The following is a 13,199-nucleotide window of genomic DNA, read 5'->3' on the forward strand; positions in this document are numbered from 1 at the left end:
GTGATGGGTGCCTGTAATCCCAGCTACTCAGGGGGCTGAGGAAGAAGAATCGCTTGAACCCAGAAGGCAGAGGTTGCAGTGAGCCAAGATTGTACCACTGCACTCCAACCTGGGCAACAGAGTGAGACTCAAAAGTCTCAAAAAAAAAAAAAAAAAAAAAAAGAAAGAAAGAAAAAGAAAAGAAAAGAAAAAAGAAATTGCCTGGAATCAAAAAGTTCGGAGGTGGCTTAGTCAGAAGTTTAATTTGAATGGAACAAATTAGAGATTACTTTTGCCTCAGATTACTCTTGTCCTCATAGTTTATAGAGAGTGATGAAAAATATAAGAGATCACTGAAATATAATACATGAAGAGCTTTAAGAAGATATGTGTGTTCATGATTCTCTGTAAAGACCCAGTGAAATCTCACTTAGGGTGTGGAAAAGGAAAAGGAAGGCTAGTAAAAGATACTCCAAAGAGAAAATACTATATTTTATTTGAATCTTGAACATAGCCTATGCTGCCTTTCCATAGTTGATCTGAAGGAATAGTTTATTTGAAGAAAAGGAGGCATGAAAAAGTATAGTGATTTTGGAAAACAAGTAGTTTAAAATAGCTAGAGGGGGAGTGAAAGAGGAAACTGACAATTATATCTGCTGCATTTTTGGTTACTATGCCATCTATTGAATGATTTGTGTGCCTGGCACATTCATGTCTTATAGCCAATACTATTTAAAGTGGAAATAATATTGTAATCTATATATGTGCTAGACCATATATATTTTGAAGATACAGTAGAAACCAAGCAGACATTGTTTTTTGCATTCTTGCAGTTATAATTAAAAAATATAAGACAATTAATCAAAAAATAGAAAGCAAGGTAACTGCAGTGGTACATGTAATAATATAAATAGACAAAGGAGTACTGATAATATAAGAAAGATAAAGAAATAGAATGTAACTGATGGAAGGTATTTTGTTTTATAAAGGGTAGTCAGGGGAACAAGATGAAATATCAAAGCAGAGATAGCAACATGTATGAAGGGGTGCTAGTGGAAACAAGCACCATTTGGCCTGTTGGAAGAATTGCAAGCCACAGTGGATGCAGGGAAATAAGGGAGCTATGATCAAAGATAAAATCAGAGAAGTGAGAAGAGGCAGATCATGTTAGAAATGTAAGCTAGCATTAAAGAAATACATTTAATTTTACATGGAATATGAAAGTATTGGAAGGTTTTAAACAGGGTGATGACATGATTTCAATTTACCATAATAGTGACAACTTTGTTAAGTGGAAGAGTCAGGGTGTCTTTTGTCAGAGCTGAAATAGGAACACCTATTGGGAAGCTGTGTCAGTGGACGAGGTAGGAGATGTTGGTGGCTTAAATTTGTCACAGAGCCAAGGAAAAGTGGTCAGAATTGAAATGTATTTATTCATTTATGTATTTACTTTAAACACAGAGAGTTGGATACAAATGCCTGATAGCCATGTTGTTTGGGAAGATTACTTCCTCATTTCTTCCATTGATCATTTCTTCCTCTCTATGGAGGTCTGTTCTCAAAGTCTTATAAAGTAAGAAAAAATGTGTCTGCCCCTTGACTTCCGTGTTTGTTGGAATAAGAGTGATTTGATGACAGTAATCATGTGACCAAATTTTTCATAACTCTTTGGTGATTATTCAAGTTTGCAATGATTTGTTTTCCCTTTGGAGTGTTACAACCAAGCATTTCTTCTAATTTGGTTGGGGCAAGTTTATTCACATTAAATATACAGTCATTATTAATCTTTTTCTTCTCTACTAACAAAGCTGCTAAGGCATTTTTCCGCACGTCAGAAGATAATACATCATAGCACTGAGAGGCACCTTGATCGAGAGGCTGACATATATTTTCTAACTACAGCCAAGTACCATTTTTAAGTAAAGTAGTCCTCTTCTTTGCTTAAGAGGTATTTGCAAATTATCTGATAACATTCCACAAAAATGTAAAGAGTCCTATTAAAAATTCTAAATGGTATTTTCCTTTATCTGTAACTAGAATGTTCTCTTCACATTTACTTCTTCAAAGTGTTTTAGTGTGTTTCCTGGAAGGAAGATGAACTCCTCTGAAAAAAAAAAATCAAATAGGAAAAAAAAGCAACTGTAGACATCCTCTTTCCGGAACCCAGATGTCATCTGCATGGTTATAGCTACTAAAGAAGAATGGACAAAAGTGTTGAGCAACAGGTTCCTATAAGTCGAGCAATGAGGATAGTGACATACTGGAAAATAACTCCATGAGCCACTACTGAGTCTCCGGAGTCCACTTTCAGAATCACTTGATCTTTGACAAAGCTGGTGATGTTGGAATGCAGAAGTATGTTGAAGTGGACACATCTTTGGCAGGTTTATTATTGGGCCAAATGGAAACCCTCTAAACACCTGGGATGACCCTTTCAGCCATAAAATCTTTTCCACCAGAGCATGAGTGTCCATGGATGGCTGGTTCTGAAGCAGAACAGAAACTATTAGGCCCAGAGTCTCAGAACTGGGCTTTCAATTTGCAGAAGCTGAATTTTGTAGGCCTAATAGGATTCATCCACCCAGCTTCCAGAGATCAAAGTGACACAGCGTCTCCAAAGTGTGCACAAAAGTTTCAAAAATTTTAGAGAGAATCTTTCTGGATTTCAGCAATCCAATTGTATAGGTTGTTTTGGTTTAGGAACCTCTAGAAACACACACACACACACATATATATATATATATATATATATATATATATATATATATATATACACATGCACAATTTCTCCTAGTAATTTAGCATAACTATTGCTAACTGGGGATAAGGCAGATCTCAAAAACTTATTTAAAAATGACTTCATAACAATATTCATGAATATGTTATTGATGAATATTGTTCATCAGTAACATATTCATGATTGTTAATGAATCTTGGCAGAGCAGCTTCTTGTCTTTTCTAGGAAAAATTTAGCAGACACATAACCATTTCATAAAATAGTTTTTACATATTTAGAGAGTACAACTCAGCAGAGTTTATTGCCACCAGAAATGCACCACGTGAAACAGGCACCCGGTATTCACAGCAGCTCACCAACTGGTCTCATTTTCAGGAAGTCCATTCCTGCTACTATAACTGGCACTGACAAATCATAGTTGTATGAAAGGAAAGTCAACACCAGAAAGTCAATGTCACTTGGATGACTAAGCAGAAGAACAAGATGCTTCTGGTTGGCTTGTTACAGTTCTGAATACCTTCTTCATTTGTACACACCTTTGAGAAAATTTGTTTAAATATTTTGCTCAGGGAAAAGATGAAAAACTGAATGGTTTAAAAACTGATGTAGTTTGTGACTCATTTAATTGAAGATCTCACTAACTTCCTTTGGAATTCCTTAGAAAGTTGTTTAACGACTGTCTTAGTCCTTTAGTGCTGCTATAAAGGAATAACGGAGGCTGGGTAATTTATAAAGAAAAGAGGTTTATTTGACTTAGAGCTTTTCAGGATGTACAGCGTGGCTCCAGCATCTGCTTCTGGTGAGGCCTCAGGAAGAAGCCTCCACTCATGGCAGAAGGGGATGAGGAGCTGACCTGTCACACGGTGAGAGGGGAAGCAGGAGAGAGAGGGAAGGAAGGTGCCAGACTATTTTTAACACTCAGTTCTTGTAGGATAAAACTCACTCATTACTAGCCATAACTCAAACACCTCCCACTAGACACCACCTCCAACGTTTGGGATCAAATTTTAAGATGAAATTTGAAGTAGACAAACATCTAATAAATCTCTTCACAATTGAGAATGCTGCATTTAATATTACTTGGCTTACATGGAATAATTCCCTATAAACAAGAGGAGTGTAGCATTTCATTGCAAATTTCAAGTCACTGACATGCCTCCTCTCCTGTACAATGTTTTCAAATTCATGCCAGTTTTTGAGCTCCTTTGAGTAGAAGAGCACACGGTATTGGGGTTGGTGGAGCCAATGGGTAAATGAAAGTAGATGAGCTGGGGAGTCCATGGTACGGCTGATGACTTGGGCAGAGCCTGGGATTCTTCGCTAAGTGGCTGTGGTGCTGTCACTGGGGAGTTTCTTTCATGTAGAGTGTTGACACCCTGTCCCTGGTCCACATGACCCCGGTTGCCTTCACCTTAACCCTGGAGTAAATTTTAAAGATAAAACTAACAGGCTTTACAGAGAGGCTATATATTGTGTGACATTAAAAGAAAAGACTTGATAAAATTTTATTTTGGCTAAACATTGTCCTGTTTACTGAGATGCTAACAATTCAAGAATGAGCAATAAAATATGGTAGAAATTTTAAGTCTTGAGTATTTAGTCTGGAGTTTAAAGGGTTACCAGTGTAATATTGTCATTTAAAGCTAGGAGATTAAATGAGGCAATTTAAAAGGCTAAAATAGATGGAGAAGAAAGTTTGTTCTTGGCCCTATTTTCTATTTTATTTAAAAGTGCTACTTGAATTACTTTGAAGTAGCGATTAAATGAAATAAAAAATATATACTTAATCATCACAAAACTATAGATGATAAGTATTGTCTTTTGTATTATACAAAGAAAGAAATTATGACTGAGCAAGTTAAGTAAATTGAACAAAGTTGCACAAACACTGGAGAGGGTTGAAATACAAAACCATATTGGACAGTCCTTAAAGACTGCTGTACACTGTGCTACTCAAAGAATCTTCAATCTTCAATCTCCAGTAATAGCATCAGTTTGAGCTTCCTTGAACCTTAGGCCAAACTGAAACCCTCTGAATGCCTGGGGTGAACCTTCAGCCATAAAGTCTTTTCCACCACAGCGTAAGAGTTCATGAATAGCTGGTTCTGAAGCAGGAGAGCATCAGTTAGGCCCTTCATACCACAGCTTGTGGGGGATTTTGTAGTAAATTCAAGGTGATGCCTTGGTATTTCCATTCGTCATCTTCTTGTATCCCTCAGATCCTAGGATCCTCTTCTGTAATGTTCATTGCAGCTTGCCTTTCAGTTTGTAGAGATTAACTCATTTGGCGTTATCCCTTAGACTGTAATTTCCATGCAATTTTTATTATAATCCAAACATCTAGCACAGTTTCTGGCTAGCATCAGCACTTGCTGAGTAAATGAATGAATTTTTTAATATGCCAATCTGTCTCTCTGTTTAATAAGTTAAAACCTCTGCTTTCCTGTCCCCTTTTCATTTTTAAGATATTTTGGCAGAAAATTATCATTGGCTGCTATTAGTAGGCCAGTTCATCATCTGGAATTTGACTTTCAGTAAGCACATTTGGCTCAAAGGAAGAAAACTATACCTCTCTCTCTAAGGCATGGTCTCTGAAAGAAAAGATAGCCTAATTGCCTGGCTACCTAGTTAAAATATATATCCCAGGGGTTCACTCCAAAATACTTCGAATTACGAAGTCTTTAAGGAGCACTCAGGCAATCATTTAGCACTTCAGAGTTGAAAATCTATACCCTATTCCAAGAGTTTTCTTTAATGTACCTGATCATCCCCCCTCTGTATTGATTGGGAGATCTTTGTTCTTAGCCACTTCTCTAAAACACAGACATGGAGTTGATAGTGTTGGGCCTAAACATTAGTTGCTGTTCTTATAGGGGGCAAAACTTTTCTGTGAAAATTTTAAACTTTCTAGTATTATTTTTAATTATTTCAAGATACATTGCCTTTTATTCTCTCAACTTGAAGATACTTTTATTATTTTGTCTTTTTTATTTTTCCTTTTTCTTTTTTGGAGATGGAGTCTCACTTTGTCACCAAGGCTGGAGTGCAGTGGCACAATCTCGGCTCACCGCAACCTCCACCTCCCAGGTTCAAGCGATTTTCCTGCCTCAGCCTCCTGAGTAGCTGGGACTACAGGTGTGTGTGTGCCACCACACCAGGATAATTTTTGCATTTTTTTTTTTTTTTTTTTTTAGTAGAGATGGGGTTTCGCCATATTGGCCAGGCCAGTCTCAAACTCTTGACCTCTTGATCTGCCTGCGTCGCCCTCCCAAAATGCTGGGATTACAGGCGTAAGCCACGGTTCCCCGGCTATTTTGTCTTTTTTAAAATGCCAAGTGATGTACTTAACATGTAGGACACTCAATAAACGGCAGAAGTTGTCATAGATTTTGTTTATTATTAGTAGTAATAGCTTGCATGGTGTCTAGGGGACTGACTAGTTAGGCAGGGATGTGATATTTGTAGAGGTGCCCAGTACTATCCATGTTGTGAGGAAGACTCTCTTCCTTAGGTCAATAATACAACATTGCTATGGGATAAATGGATAGAGGAAAGAATCAGCTTTTAGTGATATAATTAAAGAATTGATTGGCTGCTTGTGTATGGGACAGACAGTTCACCCCCATATTCTGTAACAACCATGACTATGTCCAGGTAGACTAAAAGATGCTGGTTCTTCACAGCATTTCTCTAGTGTAACCTGAATAACGAGAATTAAATTCTGGGTCACATGATTATAATTATGTTTGTTGGAATTTTATGTAGAGTTGGGATATTTGTCCAAAATGACAAAATAGGCGGAGTGCTTCTGAAACGATCAGCACATCTTTCTTTCTGCTCTTCATACCCTGAATGCAGCGGCAAATCCTGTCAGTCTTACTCCTCTCTGGGCTAATCCCCATGGCTTATTTCTCATTGAATTCCGGGGGTGGTGGAAAGGCAGCATTCACATATGCTTTTTATTCACTTGTAAGTAAGAGCCTTTCTTCTCTGTTCAAGAGTGAATTCATTTAGTGAACCAGAATCTGCAAAAATCTTTGTCTTTAGAACTGCAAATTAAGAATTTAACTTAAACAATCATTGGGACAGTTTAGTCAGGCTGTTGGGGGGATCTAATTATTTTTTCAAATAAAAGTAAAAATGGTGACCAGAAGTAAAGCCAAGTACTAGATTCAAGGAGAAGGATAAAATAAAAATTATTTTTATTTTATGGCAAAACAAAATTAAGGGAATAGGGGACATGGTATGTTAAACAAAATAGGTTAGTACAAGTTGCTTAAGATTGAAGCTGTTAGAAGAACCTTACAGAACCCTGAAACATGTGCTTAGAGATGAAAATAATAATTCATGCTTTTATTTTCCACTAAGCACTATTTTATGTATTTTACATATGTCTCATTTAATTTTCAAACTATTTGAGATATTATAGAAAATAGAGATACCAAGAGCCAAGTCAGTTGTTTATAGTTTCAAGTCTACCTTTAGTGCAGCACTGTTTAGTCCAACTATCTGTGACTATGGAAATGTTTTTAATCTGCCCTGTCCAATATAGCAGTCACAAGACCCATGTAACTAATGAGTGCATGAAATGTGGTTACTGTAACTGAGAAAATGCTACATTTAGCTAGTAACTTCCAGATGGGACAACCTAGCTCTGGAGCTGGAGCCTGTAACCATCATGCCATACTACCAGCTTTTGCCAGAGAGTCTTGCGGTACTAGGTAGTGCAATCTCCATATTTGTAATAACACCTGAAAGCTAAAAAAGGAGCTAGGCATTAAAAGATGCCAGAAAACAACACTCTGGGCCTAGAAAACAGGAGATACAGAGGAAAAAATTATACATCTATTTCTAGCATTCTCTTGGAATTTAGTGGGCTTGAGGAAAGATTGAAACAGGATGAAGTTGGAGAGGTTAGCAAAAAATTGTACACCCAGAAATTTAGCTATCTGGAAAGTGGAGATAATGCCTGCCTCCCTGAGTATATGTTTTAATAATGACAACTTTTGGCTACTTATTTATTTTAATTTATAAAGTGTTTAAGATAACTGGCTACAGCAACAAATGCCTCAGAAGGATATACCTGTTCAAACATAAGAAAAGCCTGTTTTTGCTCACCCGAAATAAAGATCAGCAGGCAACTCAACTCCAAGCGGTAAATTGAGGAACCTAGTGAGGTCTCTTCTTCCTGGTGACTTGGCCACTTTCCATGAGACCATTGTATTATCTTTTATCCTCCTCAGAAAAGGACTAAAGGACATCAAGGATTCATGAAGCTTTCTGTGAACCATTCCCAGTTGCAGTGAGCATCAATTCTGCTCACTACTGGGGCAGAATATTACATGAGCTATTCACATGATCACCAGAGTAGCTGGTAAATGTGGGTTAGCTGTAGATCTAGGAAGAAGATGAGATGGATTTTGTGCACAGCTCTATTCTCTGCCACATAATAGTTGTTACTTAAACCTACGATGAAATAACATTAGGACAGGCAGTTTGAAATACACAACTAAAATATCATTTTCAGACCAAAATATACAACTGAAGATGACACATAACACCTGCTTTATGTCACCACTCAATTCTTCTTGAATTTTCAGGTCCTTGGTTTACTGTCTTTGATTTTAATTCTGGGATTTGTTACTTCTAGGCCAAGGCATTAAAGACACAAGAGTAAGAGAAGAAGTATGCATTTGGCATTCAGGAATTTGGACCAAACTGGGGTCTGGCAGTCTTGCAGAGCATGATGGGAGATAAGGATGAAAGATTATTTTGGAAATAATCATGGAGAACCTGGACTAGCGATACTTCATTCTTGCTTTGCTCACCATCATGTTCTTGGGACATTTAGTCCTCCAGGGCTAATTTGGATTTCTGAAACTGGACGATTTCCAACGCTTGTTTAGTGCTTCCCAATTGACAAAAATATTTCTTCTAATGAGATTTTGGAGTACAACTCACCTTGAAATGCTCTTGGGCAATGGAAATAAGACCCAGACATAAAAATAAAATAACAGATATAAAACAGAGAGTCACAGATGCTCATAGTTCAGAGACAGTGGGAATCTTCTATTTAAACACATATGTACATGAAGGCATATGTACATAGACATATAAATACATAGAATAATAGAGTGTAGTTGTTAGAAGCAGAGTCTTTGCAGAGATAATTTGGTTTCACATTTTTGTACAATTATTAAAGTATAGCCTTGGAAAAGTTACTTAATATCACCATGTCTTAGTTTTGTCATCTGTAAAACAGAAGTGTGAAATTTACCACCTTCTGTTATTTTGAGGATTAAATGAGTTAATATATGTAAAGCACTAAGAAGTGCATTATTGACTGCACTATACACACTAGTTGTTATCTTTAATACTTTCAAATTATAAGTAAGGGACATCAAATCCCAAGTGTTTCAATGAATTATCATGTTCAAACAGCATAACCTTTTCAAATTTCATTGTCCTGAAGCCCAGATCCTCTTGGGATATAAAAAATTAATAGCACTGTCTCTAGAGTTAGGCTGTTTTGAGTTTGAATACTAGCTCTTACTTGTGAACTGTGTGCTGGAATTTTTCTAACATCTTCAAAACTCAGTTTTCTCATGTATAATAAAATAATAGTTAATTCTTAAGATTGTTTTGAGGTTGGAATACTTTTTTTTTTGAGACGTAGTTTCACTCTTATTGGCCAGGCTGGAGTGCAATGGTGCAATCTCAGCTCACCGCAACCTCTGCCTCCCAGGTTCAAGCTATTCTTCTGCCTCAGCCTCCCAAGTAGCTGGGATTACCAGTATGTGCCAACATGCCCAGCTAAATTTGTATTTTTAGTAGAAATGGAGGTTCTCCATGTTGGTCAGGCTGGTCTCGAACTCCCAACCTCAGGTGATAAACCCGCGTTGGTTTCCCTAAGTGCTGGGATTACAGGCATGAGCCACTGCGCCAGGCCCAGAATGATATTTTTAGAACGAGCCACTGCGCCAGGCCCAGAATGATATTTTTAGAACATAATTCTCAACGCCAAACACAAAGTCAGCACCTGATAGTGTCAATGATGATGGTGATGACAATTAGATCATGATCATGCTGCTTGTTTATTCTCATGTAAATGCTATTTCTGTGAAAAGAACTATTTAAAATTCTTTGAATAAACAATTCCATTTCTTAATAGGAAAGAACAATGTAGTATAACTTTTTTTACTGTATTGCTAATGTTTTGGACTGTCTCTAATTGTCATAGATGATTTTTTTTCCAATCTAATTACACACTACTAAAAGGAAAAGAGAAATTAAATCAGCATCAATACATGCTTTAAACAATAAAACATCCAGAAAGTTATTTCAGAATACATTGAGTTTCAATAATTAATGACTCATTGATAGAAATAGTGGTTAATATATTACAATTGAGTCCTAGCCCATATTTCAGATACATAACTAATATTTAAATATAATATATTATACTCTTGACATTTCTGCAGACAACTCCTGAACTAAAGTCCATGATTTATTCACATCTGTTATAACACATTCTGATAATTTATTTGGAAGAAAGCAATCTGCATTAATCATTTATTAATTATTAATAAAATATAAGTGCTGCATTTAAGAACTGCTGTTCAAAAATAACCTTTTCTTGAAGCCAAGGACTTATTTATTTTCACCCTGCAATTTGTAAAGATTAATCACCTTTTAAGGCATTGTCCTCTGTTTTGACCCTGTGAGCCTTTGGGGGAATACTTCTTACATCAGATAGCAGTGCATCTGTTAGGGATTGAATTGCTTCTCGTGAAAGAGACATGTAGAAGTAAAAATTCCTGCTAGCTCAGGATGTGATCTTATTTGTAAATAAACTGAGGCAGATGTATTTAGTTGAGGTTATGCTGCAGTAGGATGGGCCCCTATTCCAATATGACTGGTGCCCTTACAAGAATTTGTGAAGACACAAAGACATGGGGAGAACGCCATGTGAAGATGCAGGCAGAGATTAGTGTATTAGAGTGATGCATTTATAATCCAATAAATGTCAAAGATTGCTGGCCATCACCACAAGTTAGGAGACAGCAATAGAACAGAGTCCTGAGACCAGGCACAGTGGCTCAAGCCTGTAAACCCAGCACTTTGGGAGGCCAAGGCGGGTGGATCATCTGAGGTCAGGAGTTTGAGGCCAGCCTGGCCAAGTGGTGAAATCCCATCTCTACTATAAAACACAAAAACTAGTCAGGTGTGGTGCACATGACTGTAATCCCAGCTGCTTGGGAGACTGAGGCATGAGAATCGTTTGAACACGGGAGGGAGGCGGAGGTTGCATTGAGCCAGGATCATGCCACTTCACTCCAGCTTGGGTGACACAGTGGGACTCTGTTTAAAAAAAAAATAAAAAAAGGACAGAGTCCTGAGTCCTGGAGGAGGGGGTAGGGGGGAGCCTAAGTCTTCCAATATCTTGATTTTAGACTTCTAATGTCTAGAATTGAGAAATAATAATAATTTTATTGTCATTTAAACTGCCCAGTTTGTTGACCTTTGTAACAAGAGCTCTAGGAAACTAATACAGTGTCCTTTTACCACCTTTCCCAGCATTTCCACAAAAGTCTCCAAAGGCTTGTCTAAAGAAAATAAACAAAACAAAAAAAAATGCATAATGTGATTAGAGAACTCTGAGTAAAAACCCCAATGCCTATCATTTATAAGATTAGTAAATTGAAGATATAGCAATGGAAATGATCTAAAATGATAAAGGAAGAATAATCATCACAAAAAAATCAGAGCATCAGTGAGTTGCAGAACAACCTCAAGTGGCTTACTATATGTGCAATTAGAATTCCCAAAGAAAATAAAGGGAAGAAGAACATAAATAATATAACAGAAATAACATCAGAAAAATTTTGGCATTTTATATAAATCATAAAGACACAGACTAAAGCTTATGAACCATGAAACATGAAGAATGCTATAATAACACAAATTATAAACATGCTGCTTAAAACCAGTGTAAAAAGAACACCTTAAAAGAACCAGAGAGGAAAAGATACAATACATAGAGAGGAACAAAGATACAAATAACAGAATAGGCTGGGCACAGTGGCCTGTAATCCCAACACTTTGGGAGGTCAAGGTAGATGTATTGCTTGAGCCCAGGAGTTTGAGACCGGCCTGGGCCACATGGTGAAAATTAGTCTCTAAAAATAGATACAAAAACTAGCTGGGCTTGGTGATGCCTGTCTGTAGTCCCAGCTACTCAGAAGACTGAGAATCACCTGAGCCTGGGAGGTGTAGGTTGCAGTGAGCTCACATGATGCCAATGCACTGAAGCCTGGGCCGTAGAGTCAAACCATTCCTCCCCCCCAAAAAAAAAAAAAAAAAAAATTCCAGAAAGCAATGGGAATAAAAAAAAAATTAAAAAGGAGCAACGTGCTGAAGGAGGAAACACCACACACACACACACACACACACACACACACACACACACACGAGAACTTAAATTCTATGGCTAGAGACAATGTTTTCCAAAAAAAACAAAGATAAAGTAAAACATTGTAGATCTTTAAAAATTAAAAGAATTTTCACCAGCAATTTGGCAGTGCAAGAAGAAATTCAAGTAGAAAGACAAAGTCCATGGAAATCCGAACATACACAAATAAAACATCATCAGAAATGATTACCACATGGGTAAATGCTAAGGTAGTTTCTTATCATTTAAATCTTTGAAAGGGATAATTGAGTCTTTAAAGCAAAGTTAGTAACAATATCTTTTGGTGTTTATAATATATGCTGACAAAACGTGGTGAGAGGAATAAATGGATACATTCCTTTTAGGTCCTTATACTGTATAAGAAGTAGTATAATTTTACTAAAAGATAGACTCTAGCAACATATATGTATAAGTTTTATATGTATGTTATATACATGCACACACACACATATATGTGTATCAAACACTAAATACAATCAAACCTAAATCAAACTCTAAAATAAAATAAAAAGGAGATGTAACTAATAAACCCAATAAGTCAACAAAGGAGATAAAATGGGAATTTGTATCATGTCAACTGATGCAGAAAACACATTTGACAAAATCTTACATCAATTCCTGACAAAACATCTAAATAAACTAGAAATAATAAGGAATCTTCTCAACCAGATAAAGCACATCCTGAAAAATATCTGCCAATAACATACTTTAATAGTGAAAACTGAATGCTTTGTTCCAAAGCAACATTAAACACTCTCACTGCTTGATTTCAACATCATACTCAGATTCTCTAGTCAGTGTAATAGATGTGAAGAGAAAATCAAAGTTGTCATACTTGAAAGTAAAAAAACAGAAATTTATTTGTAGTCAAAATAATTTACATTATAAGAAAATCACAAGGAATCTATAAAAAACAAAAATTTTAGGAGAAGTGAATTTAGCAACATTGTAGCATATAATGTAGATAAACAAAATCCAATTGTATTTCCAGATACTGATATAGAAATACTA

The 13,199-nt window shown here is 36.5% G+C and overlaps 1 pseudogene; it reads right to left on the minus strand.

The window, feature by feature from the left end:
- Nucleotides 1-1,620: 1,620 nt before the first annotated feature.
- LOC105724160 (dihydroxyacetone phosphate acyltransferase-like) overlaps nucleotides 1,621-13,199 on the minus strand; it is a 99,959-nt pseudogene continuing 88,380 nt past the window's right edge.

Source organism: Aotus nancymaae, unplaced genomic scaffold (assembly GCF_030222135.1).
Source record: "Aotus nancymaae isolate 86718 unplaced genomic scaffold, 86718_ANA_hifiasm-v0.15.2.pri h1tg000030l, whole genome shotgun sequence".
Classification (NCBI taxonomy): domain Eukaryota; kingdom Metazoa; phylum Chordata; class Mammalia; order Primates; family Aotidae; genus Aotus; species Aotus nancymaae.